Source organism: Geotrypetes seraphini, chromosome 2 (genome assembly GCF_902459505.1).
Source record: "Geotrypetes seraphini chromosome 2, aGeoSer1.1, whole genome shotgun sequence".
Taxonomy (NCBI): domain Eukaryota; kingdom Metazoa; phylum Chordata; class Amphibia; order Gymnophiona; family Dermophiidae; genus Geotrypetes; species Geotrypetes seraphini.
This window is the reverse complement of record NC_047085.1, coordinates 300,463,583-300,486,579: the sequence shown is the minus strand read 5'-3', so window position 1 is coordinate 300,486,579 and position 22,997 is coordinate 300,463,583. Positions and strand designations below refer to the sequence as shown.

Genomic DNA, 22,997 nt, shown 5'->3' with positions numbered 1-22,997 from the left:
CCTCACGAATGGACACTCCACTCCAAGCCCCTTCATCAGATCTTTGCTCAGTGGGGAACGCCTCAGATAGACCTCTTTGCGGCTCCCCACAATTTCAAGCTGCCTCAGTTTTGCTCCAGGATCTAGGCTCCTCATCGCCTCGAGGCAGATGCTTTTCTGCTGGATTGGGGGAATCGCTTTCTGTATGCGTTTCCGCCATTCCCTCTCATTCAAAAGACTCTGGTCAAGCTGAAGTCCGACCATGCCACCATGGTTCTGATAGCTCCTCGGTGGCCCAGGCAACCTTGGTTCTCCCTTCTACTTCAACTCAGCAGCAGGGAACCGTGCCTACTTCCAGTGTTTCCTTCACTGCTTACTCAGCATCAGGGGTCTCTGCTTCATCCCAACCTGCAGTCTCTCCACCTGACAGCTTGGTTCCTCTCAACGTAACTCCGCACCAGTTTTCCCAGGCGGTGAGGGGTGTCTTGGAGGCTTCCAGGAAGCCTGCTACTCGTCAATGCTACTCCCAAAAATGGACTAGATTTTCTTCATGGTGTATTTCCAATTCTAAGGAGCCTCAGCGAGCCTCCCTATCCTCTGTTTTGGACTATCGTTTACATCTGTCTCAGTCTGGTCTCAAGTCGACATCTATACGAGTCCACCTGAGTGCTATTGCGGCTTTCCATCAGCCTCTACAAGGGAAACCTCTCTCTTCTCATCCTGTGGTTTCCAGATTTATGAAAGGACTTTTTCATGTCAATCCTCCTATCAAACCGCCTCCAGTGGTTTGGGATCTAAATGTTGTCCTTTCTCAGCTTATGAAACCTCCTTTTGAGCCTCTGAGCAAGGCTCCACTAAAGTTTCTCACTTGGAAAGTGGTTTTTCTGGTGGCCCTCACATCTGCTCGCAGGGTCAGTGAGCTTCAGGCCTCGGTGGCGGACCCACCTTTCACAGTATTCCATCATGACAAGGTGGTCCTCCGTACTCACCCGAAATTCCTGCCTAAAGTGGTCTCTGAATTTCACCTCAACCAATCCATTGTGCTTCCAGTGTTCTTTCCAAAGCCTCATTCTCATCCTGGAGAATCAGCTCTTCACACTCTGGACTGTAAACGTGCTTTGGCTTTCTACTTGGATCGCACCAAACCACACAGAACTGCTCCTCAACTTTTCGTCTCCTTTGATCCAAACAAGTTGGGACGACCTGTATCGAAGCGCACCATCTCCAACTGGATGGCGGCTTGTATCTCTTTCTGCTAATGCCCAGGCTGGATTACCCCTTCCCTGTAAGGTCACAGCCCATAAGGTCAGAGCAATGGCAGCCTCGGTAGCCTTCCTCAGATCGACACCGATTGAGGAGATTTGTAGGGCTGCCACTTGGTCCTCGGTTCATACGTTCACCTCTCATTATTGTCTGGATACTTTCTCCAGACGGGATGGGCAGTTTGGCCAAACTGTGTTACAAAATTTGTTCTCCTAAGTTGCCAACTCTCCCTCCATCCCATTGAGGTTAGCTTGGAGGTCACCCACTAGTGAGAATACCTGCCTGCTTGTCCTGGGATAAAGCAATGTTACTTACCGTAACAGTTGTTATCCAGGGACAGCAGGCAGCTATTTTCACGTCCCACCCACCTCCCCTGGGTTGGCTTCTCTGCTAGCTACCTGAACTGAGGAGACACGCCCGGAGCATCGGGCGGGAAGGCACTGGCGCATGCGCGGTGCGGGCATCTCGAAACTTCTGAGTTTCTTCAAGCAAGACATGCTTGCAAGATGTCCGTATCGGGGCTCTGTCGGATGACATCACCCACTAGTGAGAATAGCTGCCTGCTGTCCCTAGATAACAACTGTTAAGGTAAGTAACATTGCTTTTTGCATAATTCTAGGCTGTTAGGTTTATGGCACCTCAGTAAATACATTTTTACAACCACCATTATCTATGAATGCCATCTGTGAGCAGAAGAGAGGGTAGTACCGTACACCTGGGCAGCATGAGGAGGAAACAGAAGGCGGCTGCAAAGTGAGAATGAAGAAAAGGTGGGAGATGAACTGGAGAACACATTAGGTTCATGTACCCAAAACAACATAATGTGGAACAGTTTTGTGAAACTACATCTAGCATCCTCTTTTGCGTTGATCTGTTGCTTTTTAAAAATCTTTATTAATAAAGCCTCCAGATATATTTTAGTATGTATATTGCTATTACTTTCAGGAACAGCTGTTCCTTTCAGTTCAGTATTAGGCACCTGTTGACATCTGGATTGCAAAGGTCTGCGCATTCATAGGACAATTTTGACATCCATTTAGCTAGTTAACTTCTAGAGATGTGCATTTGGTTTGTTTAGGCACCTAAAATAATTGAATTGTGTACAAATTGATTGTGTGCACATATATCAATGAATTGACACTCATGTGAAAGGCTCCTCGGTAATCCCAAGTACAGTGGTGCCTCGCATAACGAACGCCTCACACAACGAACGCTGCACACAACGAACTTCATGTCTTGATTCACACAACGAACTTCGTTTCACACAACGAACTTCACACAACGAACTTTGTTTCACACAACGAACTTCGTTTCACACAACGAACTTCGTTTCACACAACGAAGTCGCCCGAGCTGCCGATGTATTGCATCCTTCCGCGCAGGCAGTCGTTAGTCACTGCGCTTAACTGCCCTCTCTCACTGTATACAGTCGTCCTTTTAAGATAAACTCAATATTTTTTATATATCATGGCTTCTAAAAAAAGCAGGAAGGTGATTTCTGTTGAAATGAAACGGGAAATAATTAGAAGGAGTGAATGTGGGGTCAAACAGTGTGACCTCGTCAAAGAGTTTGGCCTCAGCAAGACCACCATTTTCACCATTTTGACAAATTTATCTTTTTTTATGTCATCTTAGCATATTTTATGCTGCAGAACGAATTATTTTTTTTAACATGTATTGTTATGGGAAAACGCGTTTCACATAACGAACTTTTCGCATAACAAACTTGCTCCTGGAACGAATTAAGTTCGTTGTGTGAGGCACCACTGTATGTAGAAACGACTGCTATGGCCTTTTCATGTATAGGAGTAAAACTGTGGAATGGCCTTGTTGGCCAAATTCGGAAATGTGGTGATAGGAGTTCATTCAGGAAACTGTTGAAAACACAATTATTTGTTGATGCATTTCTTAGAGCATCGGACCTATTGTAAGGATTGCATCTTTCTGCCTTTGCTTTTATTTGTTCTGACCTGTTTTAATATTTTATGTATGTAACTTTTTTGTAAACCGTTTTGGAATAAAATGGTATAGAAATTTTAAAAATAAATAGAAATAAAACAAAACATAAAGGAAATAAGGTAATAGCTTTTTATTTTACTAACATAGGCCCTCTTTTACTAAGCCATGATAGAGGTTTCTACTATGGCCCAGGATGCTAAATGCTATGACGCTCGTAGAATTCTATGAGCGTCAGAATACTGTTGGAGCACTTAGCATTCTGGGCTGCAATAGAAACCTCTACTGCGGCTTTGGAAAAAGGGGGGGGGGTGGTGGTAATGCATTTTTATTACTTTTCAAGGTAACCCTTCTTTTTCATATCAGAAATAAGCAAATATTAACAAATAACAGATATATAAGTAAAACATAAAAGCATTCCGATAGCAGTCTCACAGGAAAAGGGTGGGGTGAGTTAGATGAGACAGAGAGATATATGGATGGGTGATAAGGTGATGACCAAAGCAGTATAATTTTATGGTTTGTAATGTGATTTAAAAAAAAAGAACCAGGATCTGTGTTAAATCCTGTCTGGTGTGTGTCAAAATATTTTATCTTTTTGATTTCAAAGGTCTTATATTCCTGGATTATCTTAAAATTTCCTTTCAGAATACTCTGAACTAACAACAGAAGCCCAAGGTTCCCACAGTAAAAAAGCAAAGAAACAAACAAAGGAAGATTGTAGAAAACAATATTCTTGAGATATCATTTTATTGCCAGTTCAAATGAAAAATTCAAGGTAATTATATCTACTAGAGAGTGAAGTAACCCAGTTGGTAGTAATGGGACCCGACATGGTCCGTGTTTCAATTCTACTGAACCTTCCTCAGGGGTCCTAAGGATATGAATATGTATATGAAATGTATCATTGGTATATAATGTGAAAAAATTAAGGTAAACAGTGGTGTTACCTAAGTAGATGTAGACCTCCTATGACCTAGGTGAATTGTGATAATTCCAAAGATTCAAAATTGTGATATGTCAATTGTGATATTTAAGGGGTGTAGAAGCACCCAGAGTATTGTGGATATATTTGAGCGTGACTTGTGCTCCCAAAGTGATAGAGAAAAAAAAAGACTGCTGTTAATGAAACATATGATGATGATGATAAGAAGATGGCATACATACCAAAGTGCAGATCACATGTAAAAAATGTTAGTGGGACAATACACCAGTAACATTAAAGATATAAAAGAGTACTATTCTCCTGATGGAAAAATGACATGTGTATCAAATACAAACCACTAATTATACCAGTCTGCATTTTAAAACTTTTACTCAGATGATTTCTTAAAAGTAGTTGTTGAATCAATTTATTATGCTGATTCTAGAAATGGCTTTCATTTTTGCCTCCACTACTGTAGAGGAGTGAAGCACAAGATAGGATATGTGTTTCTAAATGGAGAAAAGACCTCAGTTTCTTCCAGGGAAAGAAAACAATCACCTGGAGGATCTCTATGTCTGCCGTATACAACTTAAAGCAGCATAGGAAAAAACATCCCTGGTCAAAAACTCCATTGTCAAATAATATCTGAAAAAACTGTTAGCATACAGTCCAGAACATCACAAATCACTTATCTTTTAGATTCATTGTCCTCCAGGTGGAAATAGAATCAAAACAGTTCAATCAATGTCCCCACATTGAATTTCTTCCAAACGTGGGAACAGATATTGTTGAGACTCAACAGTTTTTTCAGATATTATTTGACAATGGAGTTTTTGACCAGGGATGTTTTTTCCTATGCTGCTTTAAGTTGTATACGGCAGACATAGAGATCCTCCAGGTGATTGTTTTCTTTCCCTGGAAGAAACTGAGGTCTTTTCTCCATTTAGAAACACATATCCTATCTTGTGCTTCACTCCTCTAAAGTAGTGGATATAAATTGGAATAATTTTTGTGAACTTTTAATATATTCCTCTTGCTATTTTTTTGAATTATTTCATTTTTGCCTATCATGTCAGGTGTTTACACAAAATAAGAAATTATGTTTTCACGATTTTAACTACTGTAATATCATTTCACACAATTTTAACTACTGTAATACCATTTCACACAAGGTCAATTTTTATTACAAACACATTTTTAAAATACTATAAAGAACTGCCCTAATTTATTTCTTGACTACCCTGTAACAAAGCAAATAGTGTTCCATTCATTTTCAGACTTTCTCCTCTTTGACTTCCTTGCAGATTCTTGAAGATCTTGATGTCCCTCTTCAACATCCAACAGTAGTCGGCCATCATAGTTTCATTCCATCTTCCCTGGTACCTCCTCTCCATCTCCTTAATATCTTGGCAAAAATATTCAACTTGCTCTTCACTATAATGCCCCAGATTTTCTGGAAAGTACCGTATTTTCACGCATATAACGCGCGCGTTATACACGATTTTTACAAACCGTGCATAACCTTGCGCGTTATACGCGTGAGTGCGTTTTACAATGTTTTTTTTTACATAGTTCCCCCCCCCGACGTCCGATTCACCCCGAAGGACCGCTCACACCCCCACAGCCACCCCCCCCCCATCATGAAGAAGCTCCTACCGTGAAATGCTTCCTCTTCCAGCGGTCCCGGCCCTTCTGTGAGCCCTGCTCTGAAATGCTTTCTCTTCCGGCGGTCCCGGCCCTTCTGTGAGCCCCGCGCCTGCGCTGCTTCCTCTTCCGGCGGTCCAGCCCTTTCTCTGACGTCAGAGAAAGGGCGGGACCGCTGGAAGAGGAAGCAGCGCAGGCGCAGGGCTCACAGAAGGGCCGGGACCGCCGGAAGAGAAAGCATTTCAGAGCAGGGCTCACAGAAGAGCTGGGACCGCCGGAAGAGGAAGCATTTCACAGTAGGAGCTTCTCCATGATGGGGGGGGGGGGTGGGGAGGCTGTGGAGGTGTGAGCGGTCCTTCGGGGTGAATCGGACGTCGGGGTGGGGTGAGAGCGGTCCTGCGGGGTGAATCGGACGTCAGGGGGGTGCGAGCGGTCCTGCGGGGGGGGGGGTGAATCGGACATCGGGGGGGCATCAGGCTTTCAGGGTGGGGACAGGACTTCAAGGGGGAGAGGAGAGTCGGGGCGGGCCAGAGGAGAGTCGGGGCGGGCGAAAGGAGAGTCGGGCGGCGACAGGAGAGTCGGGGCGGCATGCGCGGTATACGGGTGTGCGCGGTATATAAAATTTCTTTACATAAATTGCAGTTTCCCGCGCGCTATACCCGTGTGCGCGTTTTACACGGGTGCGCGGTATATGAGTGAAAATACGGTAGTCGAAAGTGAACTTTTACATTCATGTTACAACCCAACTTCTTGAAATTTTCCAACATTGTATCAACAATGGCCTTATAATTAGGATCTTTGCTATTCCCTAGAAAGTTTTCAGTAACAGATCAGAAGGCGGTCCATGCGTCTTTTTCTCTTTTATTCATTGTTTGATCAAAATCAAGTTTCAAGTTTATTTAAAATATTTGATATGATTGCAATATCCAAATCCAATGCGATTTACAAAGATAAAAAAAACAAACAAAAAAAACTCCAACAAACGAGACACTAAAAACAATTATAACATAAAGATGCAGTTGAGGGGGGGGAGGTAAAAAAAAAATTGGAGTAAATACAATTCCAAAATAAATGAAAAAGGATAGGTAAAGAGACAAAAGGTTAGGGAACGTTACCCACTTAATTTCTACGTAACAGTTTTCCTTATCCAGATATATTCCAGAGTGAGGTCATCAGTTTCTTTATTTGAGGACCAACAAAAATTCCAGCTGTCAATTTTTTTGTGTGATGAAGGGAAATTTCTTAGAAAGGTACTTTAAGCAGGTAGAGCCATTACAAACTGCTTCATCAATTTGATGAAATTTGATGTGTAGTGGTGGAAGCAGGACTTTGGGGTGGTCTACAAGCGGTTCATGCAGGATGTTTTTAGTTCCAGGCACAAAATTTTGCCGCTCTGGCCAAACTCTCACACTCCAATGTCTTTGCTTTGCCCGACTGTCCCATTCACATAGAAAACAAGGCATTTTTGTGAACCCAGCTTGTTGTCCTAATAGTATTCCTATAACTTTGAAGTCACCGCAGATAAGCCATTTGTGTTCCTCATACAGGAAACTTGTTAAAAGTAGCTTCATGTTCTCGAATGTCTCTTTTGAACTGAATGGGCCACTGGAATGGACCCATACACATTCCCATTATGCAATAACATGCCTTTAAGGCTCCTCTTTGATGAGTCTATAAAAAGTCTCCACTGAGTAGGATCATGTTTAGTGCCATAGAAGTGCATTAACTCGTTTATGTTATTGCAGTAAACCAAGGAATCATTCTGTGAGAATAAAGGAACTAGTTCTTTTTCTCTGTGTCTGTACCATGAGTAATGTATTCCTGATTCCAGAAGATTCTTACTTTTAAGCTAGGAGCCAAGTAGTTCTGCAGCAAATTCAAATCACGTTCTAGATCATTAATTACACTCTGAGAGAACCGTTGCAGAGTAAAGTCATATTCAGGCAGGTTGACATCATCAGTATTGTCTTTGGTGAATGCGTCAAGTTCACGTACAACGTCATCTTCTGCCAGGTTCTCTAAAACAGCTGGAGGAAGAGAAGCATGCAGGTCTTCTCCATGTGGAACTGGTCTAATGGCTAAAAGAATGCTTGGATTCACAATTTGGTTCTTATTTTTCAAGTTACTGTATTTTTTGCTCCATAAGACACACTTTTTTCCCCCAAAAAAGTGGGTGGAAATAAGGGTGCGTCTTATAGAGCGAATACCCACCCTCGTTACCTTGTTTTAATTCCTCCGGTGGTCCAGCGCTCCTACAGGCAGGCAGGCAGGGACCCCCCCATACCCCCTCCATGTCCTCTTTTCTTTTCTCCTTTTGCCCATTCTTGATTTTGCCGTGGAGCACTAAGGTGACAGACGGATCTCTTTCTTCCTTTCTGAACCGGGGCAAGTGCTCACTGTTCCCTTTCAATGCTTCTGGAGAAAGCAGCGTCAGCGCTCAGTTATTGACCACATGCAACTACAAATTGTCGCCGTAGTGATGCAGAGGCAGCTGCGGGAAAGCGCAGGGAGTATCAAGCTCGAAATCCTGTTCTTTTTAGTACGGCGCTGCTGGAGCTGAAACTTTTTAGGCTATCAGCTGTGGCGGTTTGACGCTACCCTCCCCCAAAAGTGCTGAAAGAGAGCCCTGAGGGGAGGGAGCTGAAGAAAAATGCTTTTCTACTATCTTCTTCATGTCGGCTTGAAGCAGTGTCAAGGATATGGTTTGAGCCATAGCTGAGGTCTTCACGGTCCTAATGGTCGCTGTGGAAAAAAGCTGGTTTGGGCTGTACAGAAATTGGCATGGAAAACTGACCTGAAGTTCTGTTTTGAACTTCTGGTTGTTTGGGTTTTTTAAAAAAATACTTGCATTTTGAAGTAGCGGTTCTGAGCTGAGCTCCAGCTTGTCTACTGATACCCTAATGGTACTATCTTTAATGCCGGGGAGGATGGGGGCAAGGAAAACAGCCGAGAAGAAAGATAGGGTTCTGACTAGTGTCTGGAGGGACAGCAGGGGTAGAGAATAAAGAGCCTTGGGTTGTTCTGGAAGGATAAAGCTTACACCTGCTCGCAAATTCCGATCAACAATAGAGGCAGACTCCAATTCTTGAAGGTACTGTGTAAACATTACTGTATCAGGACAGAGGATTTTATTGTTTGATGTCTGGCTCTGTGGCATGTCATGTGAGAACTTCCAGTGTTGATTGGCAGATTGTATTGAGAAACTCGGCATAAAAAAAGGGATATGATTTAACCTTACCTTAACCACAGTGAAATGGAGGAGTAGAGCACACAAATTTATACGCATTTTCAAATGAGGAAAGCCTGTTCTGTAAATATCAGTGAAGAGAGTGAACAGTTTAATGGAAACATCTAGAAAATCATAGATTGCACTCAACCTAGTCCATCTCTATCTCCTTCTACAAGGACAATCAATATATATCAGGAAGGAAGGAACCTCCCCCTTATGAAAGTGAAACTTCCCAAATTCATTATAGCGCCCTTCCCCAACCTGCTTACCTTGGAGTGGGGGGCCCTGCCTGCCTGCCTTGTACCCTGTCCCTGCCTGCCCTGTCCTGGCCTACCACTAGACCACCAGAGGGGGGACAGGGTACAGAGCCTGGCAGGGAGGGGGTACAGGGTTCAGAGCCTGGCAAGGAGTGTGGGGTTGATTGCAGAGCCTGTCAGGGAGAATTTGGTTCAGGATGGTTTTTTTCTTGTTTTCCTCCTCTAAATCTAGGGTGCATCTTATGGCCAGATGCGTCTTATGGAACAAAAAATACGGTACATCCCTGAACATTAACTAAACAGAAGTAACAGTCATTAAGGTGGTCTTTAGGCTCCCTTCACATCATAGGAATTGCAAATGGCATGCACGTTTTCTTTCCTTTTGTCTACAATCTTAACCTCTCAACACAATAGCAGCAAACTTTCTTTGGCGCCCATGCTTTATCCTGGTCACCAAGTTTCACTTTAAAATAAGCATATTAAGCTTTTTTCACAAAGTCTGTTATATCTGTTCTTTGCTTAAGCACTGTATATTTTCCACAAATGTAACAGAAAATAGGGATTGTTCACACACTTGCATGTAGACATTGTAGTACCTGCAGTCACAATAGAGAAATAAAATGAAAACAGCACTGGTAATGCAAGCATCTGAGATAAACACTTCCAAGTTCAAGTTCAATGTTAAAAATGAAAGCTTAAAATAAATTATTATAAGGGGAGGGGAAATATGAACATTAAATGGACAAATTACAAGTACAAACATGAGCTTGAGGGTAAAGGGAAAGTTAATAATTACATCATTAAAAAACAAATTAAAAAGAGAGGAAGAGAGGGGGAAGATATAACATCAGGAAAGGGGATTGCTTCTTAAAATCGGTTCATATTTAGTTTGCTAGCTGTTAGAGAAGAAATATTTAAATGCTAGGGTATGCATCTTGGAATAAAAACGTTTTTAGTTTAACCTTGAATTTGTCAAGTGAATTTTCAAGGCAGAGTTGAGGTGGCATGGCGTTCCATAAAGTTGGAGCTACAATGGAGAAATTAGTTTTTCTAGTGTAATAGAATTCTTTGATGGAAGGTATGGTCAGTAAATTCTGATCAGCCAGGAAGGGAAGGGCAAAAAGGGATGATGAGTTTATCGAGAAAAGATGGGAGATGCGAAAGTTTGATTTTGTAGACCAGCATTAAAGTTTTATAGGTGAAACGGTGGGTAATGGGTAGTCAATGAGCTTCTCGCAGAAGAGGAGTGACATGATGACATGATCATATATCCCAACCTTATAAGTTTGATTGCCGTGTTTTGAATGAACTGCAGACGACACAATTCTTCCAAGGTCACACAATAACAACTAGCAGCGACAGTTGTGCCAGCAAGGCTTACAGGTCTGTACTGAGAAATTTCCCTCCAACAATACTCATTACCTACTGGCACAGCAATAAATCTATGAAGTAAAATTATGAAAAAAAACTGTTCGTGATAGAAGAAAACTAAGAATAGTTCTGGAATCAGCATAAAAAAGTGAGGTAATATCACATATTAGTTTTTAGTCATCCGAAATCATGCAGACTGTTGACACATTTAAGAGAGTTGTACAGCCTATACTTTGCTTAGTTATATAAAAATTTAGATGAACTTAAGAATATCAGCAACTAAAATTTGAGAAAATGAAAGCAACTGAAATCCAATAAAATAACAATTTGTTAAAATTTGAGATATAAAATACATGATTGCTAAAATAAATCAAACTAAACTAAACTAATATTAATAAAAAGGGAGTAAAAAAAAAATTGCATCCTATATAATAAAACTCTAAGCGCGCATGCGCACTTAGAGTTTTGTGATTCCTGGCTCCGTGAGGTGTGCCTCCATGCCGAACTTGATTTTCGAACACGGAGGTAGGCCAGAACACGGAGCAACTCCCCCCTCACTGTCACTCACCGCCAGAGTTCCGCCTCACTGCTGCCGCTGATTCGGAGGGGGGGGCACAGGCGCACCTGCCAGCATCTTCTTCTCACCCTCCTCACCCGCCCGCCGCGGTTCCTCTCTCGAACCGCACCAGGCGGGGATCGAGAGAGGAGCTACGGCGTCGGCTTTGAATTGAAACACAGACGGGCGGGCGGCCGCAGACAGGAGGCTGCCGAAGCCGGAAACGAAGCTTCCCGGGAAGGGGGGGAACAGCAAGCGACGGCGAGGAGGGAGTGGGAGCAGGCCGCAGAGGCTGTCGGTGCCTGAAGGCCATGGCGGCTTTAGGCAGATGTCGGTGGAGGGCAGACAAAAAATAAAGGAGGTAAGGGTTTCTGTTGGACATGTGAAGAGGTGCTGAAGGACGGGGGGGGGGCAAAAAAAAGGAAGGGAGGCCTACTGCTGGACAGGGAGAGCAGAAAAGAGGTGCTGCTGGACAGGGGTGGGCAGACTACCGCTGGACAGGGGGAGCAGAAAAGAGGTGCTGCTGGACAGGGGGGGAGTTAAAACAAAGGGAGAAGGGCTGCTGCTGGGGGGACCAGTGAAGAGGTTGTGGTGGACACAGGGGAAGAAAAAGGAAGGGAGAATGGACAGGGTGAGCAGGCAAGGGGTGATGGTGGACAGCCGAGGAAAAAGAAAGACAGAAAGAAAGAATACAGAAACAGGCTAAGGAGAGAGAGAGAAATAAATAAATACAGACACACACACACATATTCTAGCACCCGTTAATGTAACGGGCTTAAAGACTTGTGACTAATAAGACACATACTACAATTCATAAGAAACCTGATCACAATGTTAAGTGTACAAAACTATCTTAACCCCAAAGATGAAAGACCAGTAACAATAATATAAAAAGATCCACATAATTTTTCAAGGTTGTACAATTTCATATGGAAAGCAACCTTTACCCTCTGCCTATTAACAACCCGACTATTTAAAATTGAGACAAGGAGACACATCCTTGGTCAGAAAAACTCTACCAGTCAATAGTCTTCTAATCAAAAAAACTTTCACTCTCTGCATGTCATTTTCACATAACATCTATAATGCATTTCAAATAGACTTCAATAAGAAGACAAGATTGTCTGTAGGGGACTTTTTGTTGGTCACCCTTAAGACACTGAGGTCTTTTCTCCACTTTTTTGTTTATTTTTAAAAAATTTTATTGCACGAATACAGGATGTCTGGGGCAGTACTTCGAGAGAACTCCAAGGAAAGAGACTTGGGAGCTCTGATCGACAAGTCGATGAAGCTGTCTACGCAATGTGCGGTGGTGGCGAAAAGGGCGAACAGAATGCTAGGAATGATTAAGAAGAGGATCATGAACAGATCGGAGAAGGTTATCATGCTGCTGTACCAGGCCATGATGCGCCCTCACCTGGAGTACTGCGTCCAGCACTGGTCGCCGTACATGAAGAAGGACATGGTGTTACTTGAAAGGGTCCAGAGAAGGGCGACTAAGATGGTTAAGGGGCTGGAGGAGTTGCCATATAGTGAAAGATTATAGAAACTGGGCCTTTTCTCCCTCGAACAGAGGAAATTGAGAGGGGACATGATTGAAACATTCAAGATACTGAAGGGAATAGATTTAATAGATAAGGACAAGTTGTTCACCCTCTCCAAGGTAGGGAGAACAAGAGGGCACTCTCTAAAATTGAAAGGGGATAGATTCCGTACGAACTTAAGGAAGTTCTTCTTCACCTAGAGAGTGGTAGAGAACTGGAACGCTCTTCCGGAGTCTGTCATAGGGGAAAACACCCTCAAGGGATTCAAGACAAAGTTAGACAAGTTCCTGCTGAACCGGAACGTACTCAGGTAGGGCTAGTCTCAGTTAGGGCACTGGTCTTTGACCTGAGGGCTGCCGCGTGAGCGGTCTGCTGGGCAAGATGGACCATTGATGAGGCATTAGGATTTTAGCCTGCCGCGGGGGTTAGCGCGTGATGAAATGTCCAACATGCTAACCCCCATAACGCGCCTTGATAAAAGGAGCCCCTAGTCTTTAAAGAAAAAAAATTAGCGTTCTAATACAAAAACACTTGCAACATAGTTTTCTACCTCAGACCACAAACAGAGATATTGAGGTTCTGGAAAAAAGAGAGCAGCATCTTTTTTTTAATAACATGAAATTCTTAAATAAAGCCGGATATAGCTTAACGAAGGATCTCACTATTTCAATGGCTAACATACTAGTCACCTAATGTCCCAATTTCTTCAAGTCTTAAAAATGACCTTAATTGCTCTGGCAGATATATTTTAGCCCAAGTTATTTAATAAGGCATTTACAAGGTTCTCCACTTTTTATAGCGTGTTTAAGAGACAATGTCTGTTTGAGGCCACTATGTGGTGAGCAGCTCTCTAGTTACTTTTGGTGCATATTAGGGATATAAGATTGCACATGACATAGATCATGGTGAATAAGGATGAATCCATGATTACAGAAAACCTTCTCAACCAGGAAAGGATTTCCTTTTAAACTTTTGCCTTTCATCCTGATCATTTTGGTTCTATACTCAATAGATACTGGCCTATAGTGGAACTAAGATGCCTAAGCCTTCATGTTCACTTCCAGTTAACCATCATCCACATTGGCACTAACGATACTGCCAGATACCCCTGAGAACGTGTCAAAAGTGACTTTGTGGCTCTGGGAAAGAAGATGAAGCAGTCAGGTACGCAGGTGGTATTCTTGTCCATCCTCTCTGTCGAGGGTAAAGGCCCGGGCAGAGAAGCTCGCATCCTGGAGATGAATGCTTGGTTACATGGATGGTGTAATCAAGAGAGTTTTGGCTTCCTAGATAATTTGAGCAGGGATGGTGTGCATCCAGGGCCGGATTAAAGGATAGGCCCAGTAGGCACGTGCCTAGGGCCCAACATTGTCAGGGGGGCCCGATGGATGATGACGGCCCTCCGCCCGTATCAACAGTAAGATCGGATGTAAAATCCTCCTTCCCCCTACCTCGTGGGCCCCCCTCCTCCCTCCGGCATCAACAACAAGATCGGAACTTCCGATTTTGCTGTTGATACGGTGGGGGGGGGGGCGTTGCCGATTTTACTTCCGATCTTGCTGTTGATGCCGGGGGGGAGTGGGGCACGTTGCCAATTCCTGGAACTTCCGATTTTGCTGTTGATGCCAGGGGGCCCGCTGCCGATTTTAAAAAGTTTAAAAAGTCAGAGCTCCCTCTTCTATCTTGCATTCCTCAGATGTGGAAGGGCAGGGCTTGCTGTCCGAGCTGTGGAAGCCTCGATTCTTGCCAGTAGCCACTCTAATTACACAGAATCCAGCACGAGGCGCCAGACCCTGCAAGAAGTTAGGTGCTCGGAAGTAAAATTGCCCCACCCAACATCAATGGCAAGATCGGCAACAGCAACCGGTGCTCAGCCCAAAGCTTCCCCGGTTCTGATGCAGCTTCCTGTTCCTGCCTGGGTGGTTCGCGTCAGAGCAGAGAGAAGCTTTGACCGAGCAGCAGTCAGTGTTTGTACTATTACTGATGTCTCCACTGCCGTGACATGCACTTACAGGTAGGGCAATGGTTGTACTATAGCCTAGATCTACTAAGAGATAAGTACTTTGCCTCCACTGCTGCTATTCCTCTGAATTTCTTTATGTTTATTTAAATAACACTCACTGAGCGTGGAAAAATCAGTTTTTTTGTTTGAAAACGACCCCGTTTTTTGGCCAGAGACCTTTTTCTCTATTAGTAAAGGGTTGTTTTTTTTCTCTCTCTCTGGCTGTTTTTGGGGTGGGCCAATGATTAGAAAAAGTACTCCTTATAGGAGTTTTTTTGCACCTGAAGTTGTAGTCTGGTTTTGAGGCCTCTTTCTCTATATAATAGCTTTAATCTGTCACTCTACATAGATAGTGTGAGATGCATTTTTACATTTGGCTTGTTAATTTAGTTATTTGATACTTTTGCATCTCTTCTTTATGTATTGATAGTGTACTAGAGCTTTGCCATATGCCATGCTGGAGTCCTGGGACTGATGTTTTTGTGAAGATGCACTGCTGTTTCTTTTTGGTTAAGTGACCATTTATCTTTTCCATACACACAGCTCCACATATGGCTCATATGAGCCTTCCAATATCCATCATACTCACAACCTTGAGGGCTGGATTATTGAGAACTAGTCTTTAAGCCCGTTACATTAACGGATGCTAGAATAGGTGTGTCTGTCTGTCTGTGTTTCTTTATCTCTCTCTCCTTGGCCGCTGTCTGTATCCTTCTGTCTCCCCCTCCCCCCCCCCGAGCAAAGCTGTCTGCCCCCAGCACACACCTCCCCCCCAAATGTCTCTCCATGGCCCTCTTCTGTCTTCCCCCCCAGAGCAAAGCTGTCTGTCCCCAGCACACCTTCCCCCAAAGCAGCCCCCTTTCCCTCTCCTATCTCTCCATGGCCCCTTCTGTCTCCCCCCAGCACACCCCTCCCCCCAAAGCAGCCCCCTTTCCCTCTTCCTGTCTCTCCATGGCCCCCTTCTGTCTTCCCCCCAGAGCATAGCTGTCTGTCCCCAGCACACACCTCCCCCAAAGCAGCCCCCTTTCCCTCTTCCTGTCTCTCCATGGCCCCTTCTGTCTTCCCCCCCCAGAGCAAAGCTGCCTGTCCCCAGCACACCTTCCCCCCCAAAGCAGCCCCCTTTCCCTCTCCCGCTGACTCTTTTTCTCTCCCTGGCCCCCTTTCTCTGACTGTCTTTCTGTCCCTCTCTCTGCCCTTGTGTCTTTCTTTCTTTCTGTCTCCCTCCCTCCCTCCCGCTGTCTGTCTGTCATTTTTCCCCATTTCCCTGTGCAGCAGCATTTCCATCTCACTTCCCTATGCAGCAGCAACAGCATTTCTCTCCTATCCTCCCCCCTTTCCTGTGCAGAAACAGTAGCGGTATTTCCCTTCCTCTCCAAGTTCCTGTGTAGCTGTAGCAGCATTTTCCCCACCCCCCTTCCCTTCTCTTCCCTTACCCTTCCCTGCTCCGTTCGGACCCTCCCCCTTCTTTTACTGCCATAGTCCTGCTCGATCTGGCCTGCTCCTAACCGTCCCACCGCCGACAAACCTACGGGCTCCAGCCGCGTAGGCAGCACTTTAAACACGCTGCTTTGCGGCCTACTACTGCCAATTTCCTCTGCCGCGTCTGTCTCCAATGCTGTCATCAGAGACGCAGCAGAGGAAATCCAGCCCTCTTTCTTTTTTTTTTTTTTTGGCTCCCTGTCCCCCCCTTTCTTTCTTTCTCCTTGCCCTCCCCTATGCCACCACCATTGGGAAAATGCTGCCACCGCCACTGGGGAATAGGCGGCCACTGCCGCTATCGGGAACAGGCCGGCGCCGAGTTCACCCTGCTTCTCTTCCCCACGGGGCCGACCAACTCTTGCCGCTCGACGTCAATTCTAACATCGGAGAGGACGTTCTGGGCCAGCCAGGCAGCGATTGGCTGGCCCAGAACGTCCTCTCCGACATCAGAATTGACTCGGGTGGCGAGAGTTGGTCGGCCCCACAGGGAAAAGCAGGGAGAACTTGGCACCGGCCTGTTCCCAATGGCGGCGGTGGCACTCAAGTGGCTAAAGAGACGCAGTTTGCCAGCCTAGGGAGAACACTGGAGGGTGGCCAGCTGTGCACCCCCTTGGGGCGTAAAACTGGGGCAGACCGCCCCACCCCCACCTTGGTATGCCACTGTCTGTACCTCACTCCCTCCCTATGACCAAAAATTCTCCTTTCTTCTATTCCCCGTGTACACAACCATCTCTTTCCCTTCCTTCCTCTCTCCCAAGTCCTTGCCTTCTGTGTCCAAAAACACATTTCCTCCCCCACCTCAGCATCTCTTTCTCTCCCTTCCTCTCTCCCAAGTCCATGCCTTCTGTGTCCAAAAACACATTCCCTCCCCCACCTCAGCATCTCTTTCCCTCCCTTCCTCTCTCCCAAGTCCATGCCTTGTGTCCAAAAACCCATTCCCTCCCCCACCTCAGCATCTCTTTCCCTCCCTTCCTCTCTCCCAAGTTCATGCCTTGTGTCCAAAAACCCATTCCCTCCCCCACCTCAGCATCCCTTTCCCTCCCTTCCTCTCTCCCAAGTCCATGCCTTCTGTGTCCAAAAACCCATTCCCTTCCCCACCTCAGCATCTCTTTCCCTCCCCTCCTCTCTCCCAAGTCCATGCCTTCTGTGTGCAAAAACCCATTCCCTCCCCCACCTCAGCATCTCTTTCCCTCCTTTCCTCTCTCCCAAGTTCATGCTTTCTATGTCCAAAAACCCATTCCATCCCCCACCTCAGCATCTCTTTCCCTCCCTTCCTCTCTCCCAAGTTCATGCCTTCTGTGTCCAAAAACACATTCCCTCCCCCACCTCAGCATCTCTTTCCCTCCCTTCCTCTCTCCCAAGTCCATGCCTTCTGTGTGCAAAAACCCATTCCCTCCCCCACCTCAGCATCTCTTTCCCTCCTTTCCTCTCTCCCAAGTTCATGCTTTCTGTGTCCAAAAACCCATTCCATCCCCCACCTCAGCATCTCTTTCCCTCCCTTCCTCTCTCCCAAATTCATGCCTTCTGTGTCCAAAAACCCATTCCCTCCCCCACCTCAGCATCTCTTTCCCTCTCTTCCTCTCTCCCAAATTCATGCCTTCTGTGTCCAAAAACCCATTCCCTCCCCCACCTCAGCATCTCTTTCCCTCTCTTCCTCTCTCCCAAGTCCATGCCTTCTGTGTGCAAAAACCCATTCCCTCCCCCACCTCAGCATCTCTTTCCCTCCTTTCCTCTCTCCCAAGTTCATGCTTTCTGTGTCCAAAAACCCATTCCCTCCCCCACCTCAGCATCTCTTTCCCTCCCTTCCTCTCTCCCAAGTTCATGCCTTCTGTGTCCAAAAACCCATTCCCTCCCCCACCTCAGCATCTCTTTCCCTCCCTTCCTCTCTCCCAAGTCCATGCCTTCTGTGTGCAAAAACCCATTCCCTCCCCCACCTCAGCATCTCTTTCCCTCCTTTCCTCTCTCCCAAGTTCAAGCTTTCTGTGTCCAAAAACCCATTCCATCCCCCACCTCAGCATCTCTTTCCCTCCCTTCCTCTCTCCCAAATTCATGCCTTCTGTGTCCAAAAACCCATTCCCTCCCCCACCTCAGCATCTCTTTCCCTCCTTTCCTCTCTTCCAAGTTCCTGCTTTCTGTGTGCAAAAACCCATTCCCTCCCCCACCTCAGCATCTCTTTCCCTCCTTTCCTCTCTCCCAAGTTCATGCTTTCTGTGTGCAAAAACCCATTCCCTCCCCCACCTCAGCATCTCTTTCCTTCCTTTCCTCTCTCCCAAGTTCATGCTTTCTGTGTGCAAAAACCCATTCCCTCCCCCACCTCAGCATCTCTTTCCCTCTCTTCCACTCCCAAGTCCATGCCTTCTGTGTCCAAAAACCCATTCCCTCCCCCACCTCAGCATCTCTTTCCCTCCCTTCCTCTCTCCCAAGTCCATGCCTTCTGTGTGCAAAAACCCATTCCCTCCCCCACCTCAGCATCTCTTTCCCTCCTTTCCTCTCTCCCAAGTTCATGCTTTCTGTGTGCAAAAACCCATTCCCTCCCCCACCTCAGCATCTCTTTCCCTCCTTTCCTCTCTCCCAAGTTCATGCTTTCTGTGTCCAAAAACCCATTCCATCCCCCACCTCAGCATCTCTTTCCCTCCCTTCCTCTCTCCCAAGTTCATGCCTTCTGTGTCCAAAAACCCATTCCCTCCCCCACCTCAGCATCTCTTTCCCTCCCTTCCTCTCTCCCAAGTCCATGCCTTCTGTGTGCAAAAACCCATTCCCTCCCCCACCTCAGCATCTCTTTCCCTCCTTTCCTCTCTCCCAAGTTCATGCTTTCTGTGTCCAAAAACCCATTCCATCCCCCACCTCAGCATCTCTTTCCCTCCCTTCCTCTCTCCCAAATTCATGCCTTCTGTGTCCAAAAACCCATTCCCTCCCCCACCTCAGCATCTCTTTCCCTCCTTTCCTCTCTTCCAAGTTCATGCTTTCTGTGTGCAAAAACCCATTCCCTCCCCCACCTCAGCATCTCTTTCCCTCCTTTCCTCTCTCCCAAGTTCATGCTTTCTGTGTGCAAAAACCCATTCCCTCCCCCACCTCAGCATCTCTTTCCTTCCTTTCCTCTCTCCCAAGTTCATGCTTTCTGTGTGCAAAAACCCATTCCCTCCCCCACCTCAGCATCTCTTTCCCTCTCTTCCACTCCCAAGTCCATGCCTTCTGTGTCCAAAAACCCATTCCCTCCCCCACCTCAGCATCTCTTTCCCTCCCTTCCTCTCTCCCAAGTCCATGCCTTCTGTGTGCAAAAACCCATTCCCTCCCCCACCTCAGCATCTCTTTCCCTCCTTTCCTCTCTCCCAAGTTCATGCTTTCTGTGTGCAAAAACCCATTCCCTCCCCCGCCTCAGCATCTCTTTCCCTCCTTTCCTCTCTCCCAAGTTCATGCTTTCTGTGTCCAAAAACCCATTCCCTCCCCCACCTCAGCATCTCTTTCCCTCCTTTCCTCTCTCCCAAGTTCATGCTTTCTGTGTGCAAAAACCCATTCCCTCCCCCACCTCAGCATCTCTTTCCCTCCTTTCCTCTCTCCCAAGTTCATGCCTTCTGTGTCCAAAACGCACTCCCTCCCCCTTTTGTGTTCCCCGTTTGTCTCCCAGCCCATCTTAGCAACTTTCTTAGCAAAATGTAGCTCGAGCCGCGTAGGCTTGTCTTCTATTTCCTGCCTGTCCCGCCGCGCACACATAGCCGATCAGAAATCTTCCCCGACTTCAGCGCTGACGTCGGAGGGCGGGCTTTGCTTAAGTCGCAAGATTGTTGGCGGTATATAAGAATACAGTTATTAATCATCTGGCATCCAGGGATCACTGCATGGTACAGTTTAATATTAAGATGGGTATAGAGAGGGCTCATTCAAAAGCAAAGGTTCTAGACTTAAAAAAAAAACTAACTTTGTTCAGATGGGGGTTTACGTCAAGGAATTATTGTCTGGAAGGAGTAGAAATGTGGTGGGCAAAACTGAAAAGAGCGATTGAAAGGGCGACATCTTTTTGTGTGGCAAGTAAGTAAAAGTAAGATTAAAAGAAGGCCACTTTGGTTCTCAAAAATAAACTACAAAAGAATGAGGAAGACAGGCAAAAATATCTGGAAAAGTTAAGAGAGGCTGGTCTTGCAGTCAAGAAAGCAAAGATGCAATTGTAAGAAAAAATAGCTGACACGGTAAAACGGGGAGACAAGACATTTTTTAGATTTATTAGTGACAGGAAGAAGTAAAAAAGTTGCATTGTGAGACTCAAAGGGGAGGAATATGTAGAAGCTGATAAGAAACAGGCTGAATTGCTTAACAGATATTTCTGTTCTGTGTTCACGGCTGAAGCACTGGGAGCAGGACCAAAGAAGACAAATGTGAATAGGGTTTGAGGAGTAATAGACCCTGATTGATTTTCAGAGGGTTGTGTTTGTGAGGAGCTAGCTAAAATAAAGGTAGACAAAGCAATGGGGCCGGATGGTGTACATCCTAGGGTGCTGAAGGAACTTATGGAAGTTCTGGTAGCTCTGCTGACTGACCTTTTCAATGAGTCTCTAGAGTCAAGAGTGGTACTGGAGGACTGGTGAAGGGCAGATGTGGTCCCTCTCCACAAAAGTGGAAGTAATGAAGAAGGGAATTACAGGCCGGTAAGTCTGACTTCTGTGGTAAGCAAATTAATGGAAATACTTTTAAAACAGAGAATGGTCAAATCTGATCAATTTATTTGGGTGACCAGAGAATTGGATAGAGGGAGTGCGCTAGATGTGGTATATTTAGATTTTAGCAAAGCCTTTGACAGTGTTCCACACAGATCTCTAATAAATAAACTTTGTGCCCTTGGGATGGGTCCCAAAGTGACAGGCTGGGTCAAGAACTAGTTGAGTGGAAGGTGACAGAGGGTAGTGATGAATGGAGATTGCTCTGAGGAAAGGGATGTTACCAGTGGTATGCTCAAGGCAGTGGCATACCAAGGGGGGTGAGCGGGGGGGTCCGCCCCGGGTGCAAGCCCTGAGGGGGTGCTACCGGCCTTGAAGCCATTGGCGTCCAGTTCCCCCCCCTGACGTCCAGATTCTCCCCCCCGCCCACCCCCTGCACTGTTTGCGGTGGAGAAGCAGCCTGCAGCAGGATCGCGATGCCAGCGATCCCTGCGCTGCTTTGGCGCTGCTTCCTCCACCGCGGTCTGATTTCTAACAATGGATCTTCAATGCTTTTGGGGGCTGTGAGATTTTTTAATATTGCAAAGAGGGCTGATGAGTTTTTAGCGCTGGCTATTTTGTTTGAGTAGTATGTTCTTTTAGCTAAATTTATTTTATTTTTATAGTACTGCATTTGTTCTTTATATTTATCTAAATTTTCTCTTGATTTAGTACGTCTCCATCTCCGTTCTAAAGTTCTGAGTTGTTTTTTGATAAACAAGAGTTCATCTGTGAACCAGGGGTTTTTCATTTTTTTTTTATTGATAGTTTTCCTGCATTTCGGGGCCAACTTTCCTATCAACTGTTCTGTTGCATTGTGCCAAGATGTAATTTGTTTGTTTATTGGTAGAAGACTGAATTCTTCGATTTTTATGTTAAAGGATGCAGCAATCGATGAAGGTTCAATTTTGTTATAGTCTCGGAAAGTAATCGTTTTTGGAAAAGAAGAATTCTTAGTGGATTTAAGACAGTTGTTTGTAGTAATTAAAAAATGGTCTGACCATGGGACAGAAGTTATGGTAGGTTTTAAGAAGGCATCTTTTTGGTAAGTAGGAATGAGGATCATGTCTAGTGTGTGCCCGGCAGAATGGGTAGAGTCCGTAACCAGAGTGGTGAGATTTAAATTTGAGACTAATTCTGTAAATTCCGTTGCAAAAGAATTATCTATATTATCCAGATTTGCCTCTTTGTTGATGATACCAAAATCTGCAATAGAGTAGACACGCCGGATGGTGTGAATAACGCGAAGAAAGACCTGGCAAAGTTTGAAGAATGGTCTGAAATTTGGCAGCTAAAATTTAATGCTAAGAAATGCAAGGCCATGTATTTGTGCTGCAAAAACCTGAGGGAACAGTACACATTAGGGAGTGAAGAGCTTATGTGCATGACAGAAGAGCAGGATTTGGGTGTGATTGTATGGGATGATCTTAAGGTGGCCAAACAGATTGAAAAGGTGATGGCGAAAGCTGGAAGGATGCTAGGTTGCATAGGGAGAGGTATGGCTAGTAGGAGACAGGAGGTACTGATGCCCCTGTATAAGACTTTGGTGAGACCTCATTTAGAATATTGTGTACAATTCTGGAGGCCGCACCTTCAAAAAGATATAAAAAGAATGGAGTCGGTCCAGAAGAAGGCTACTAAAATGGTATGTGGTCTTCAACATAAGGTGTATGGGGATAGACTTAAAGATCTAAATCTGTATACTTTGGAGGAAAGGCGGGAGAGGGGATATATGATAGTCGTTTAAATACCTACGTAATGTAAATATGCATGAGTTGAGTCTCTTTAATTTGAAAGGAAACTCTGGAATGAGAGGGAATAGGATGAAGTTAAGAGATGATAGGCTCTGAAGTAATAAGAACATAAGAAGTGCCATCTCCGGAACAGACCCTAGGTCCATCAAGTCCGGCGATCCGCACACGTGGAGGCCCTATAGTATTAGTCCCCATATCACTCTAAGCTTCTAATAAGAGATGCGCATCTAGCTTACCCTTACCTATGTCACCTTAAGCCACTCATAGGTGTACATCTAACTTACCCTTAAACCCTAGAACGGTGGATTCTGCAATTACCTCTTCTGATAGAGCATTCCAGATTTCCACCA

The 22,997-nt window shown here is 45.3% G+C and overlaps 1 protein-coding gene across 1 annotated transcript in view; it reads left to right on the top strand.

Annotated features, from left to right (window-relative positions):
- The window catches only part of C1QTNF6 (C1q and TNF related 6), a 151,660-nt gene that overhangs the window by 33,968 nt on the left and 94,695 nt on the right, over positions 1 to 22,997 (top strand). Inside the window, exon 2 of the mRNA XM_033929889.1 lies at positions 3,847 to 3,976. The gene's annotated coding sequence lies outside the window, so the exon portion shown is untranslated. The remainder of the gene's footprint in view (positions 1 to 3,846; positions 3,977 to 22,997) is intronic.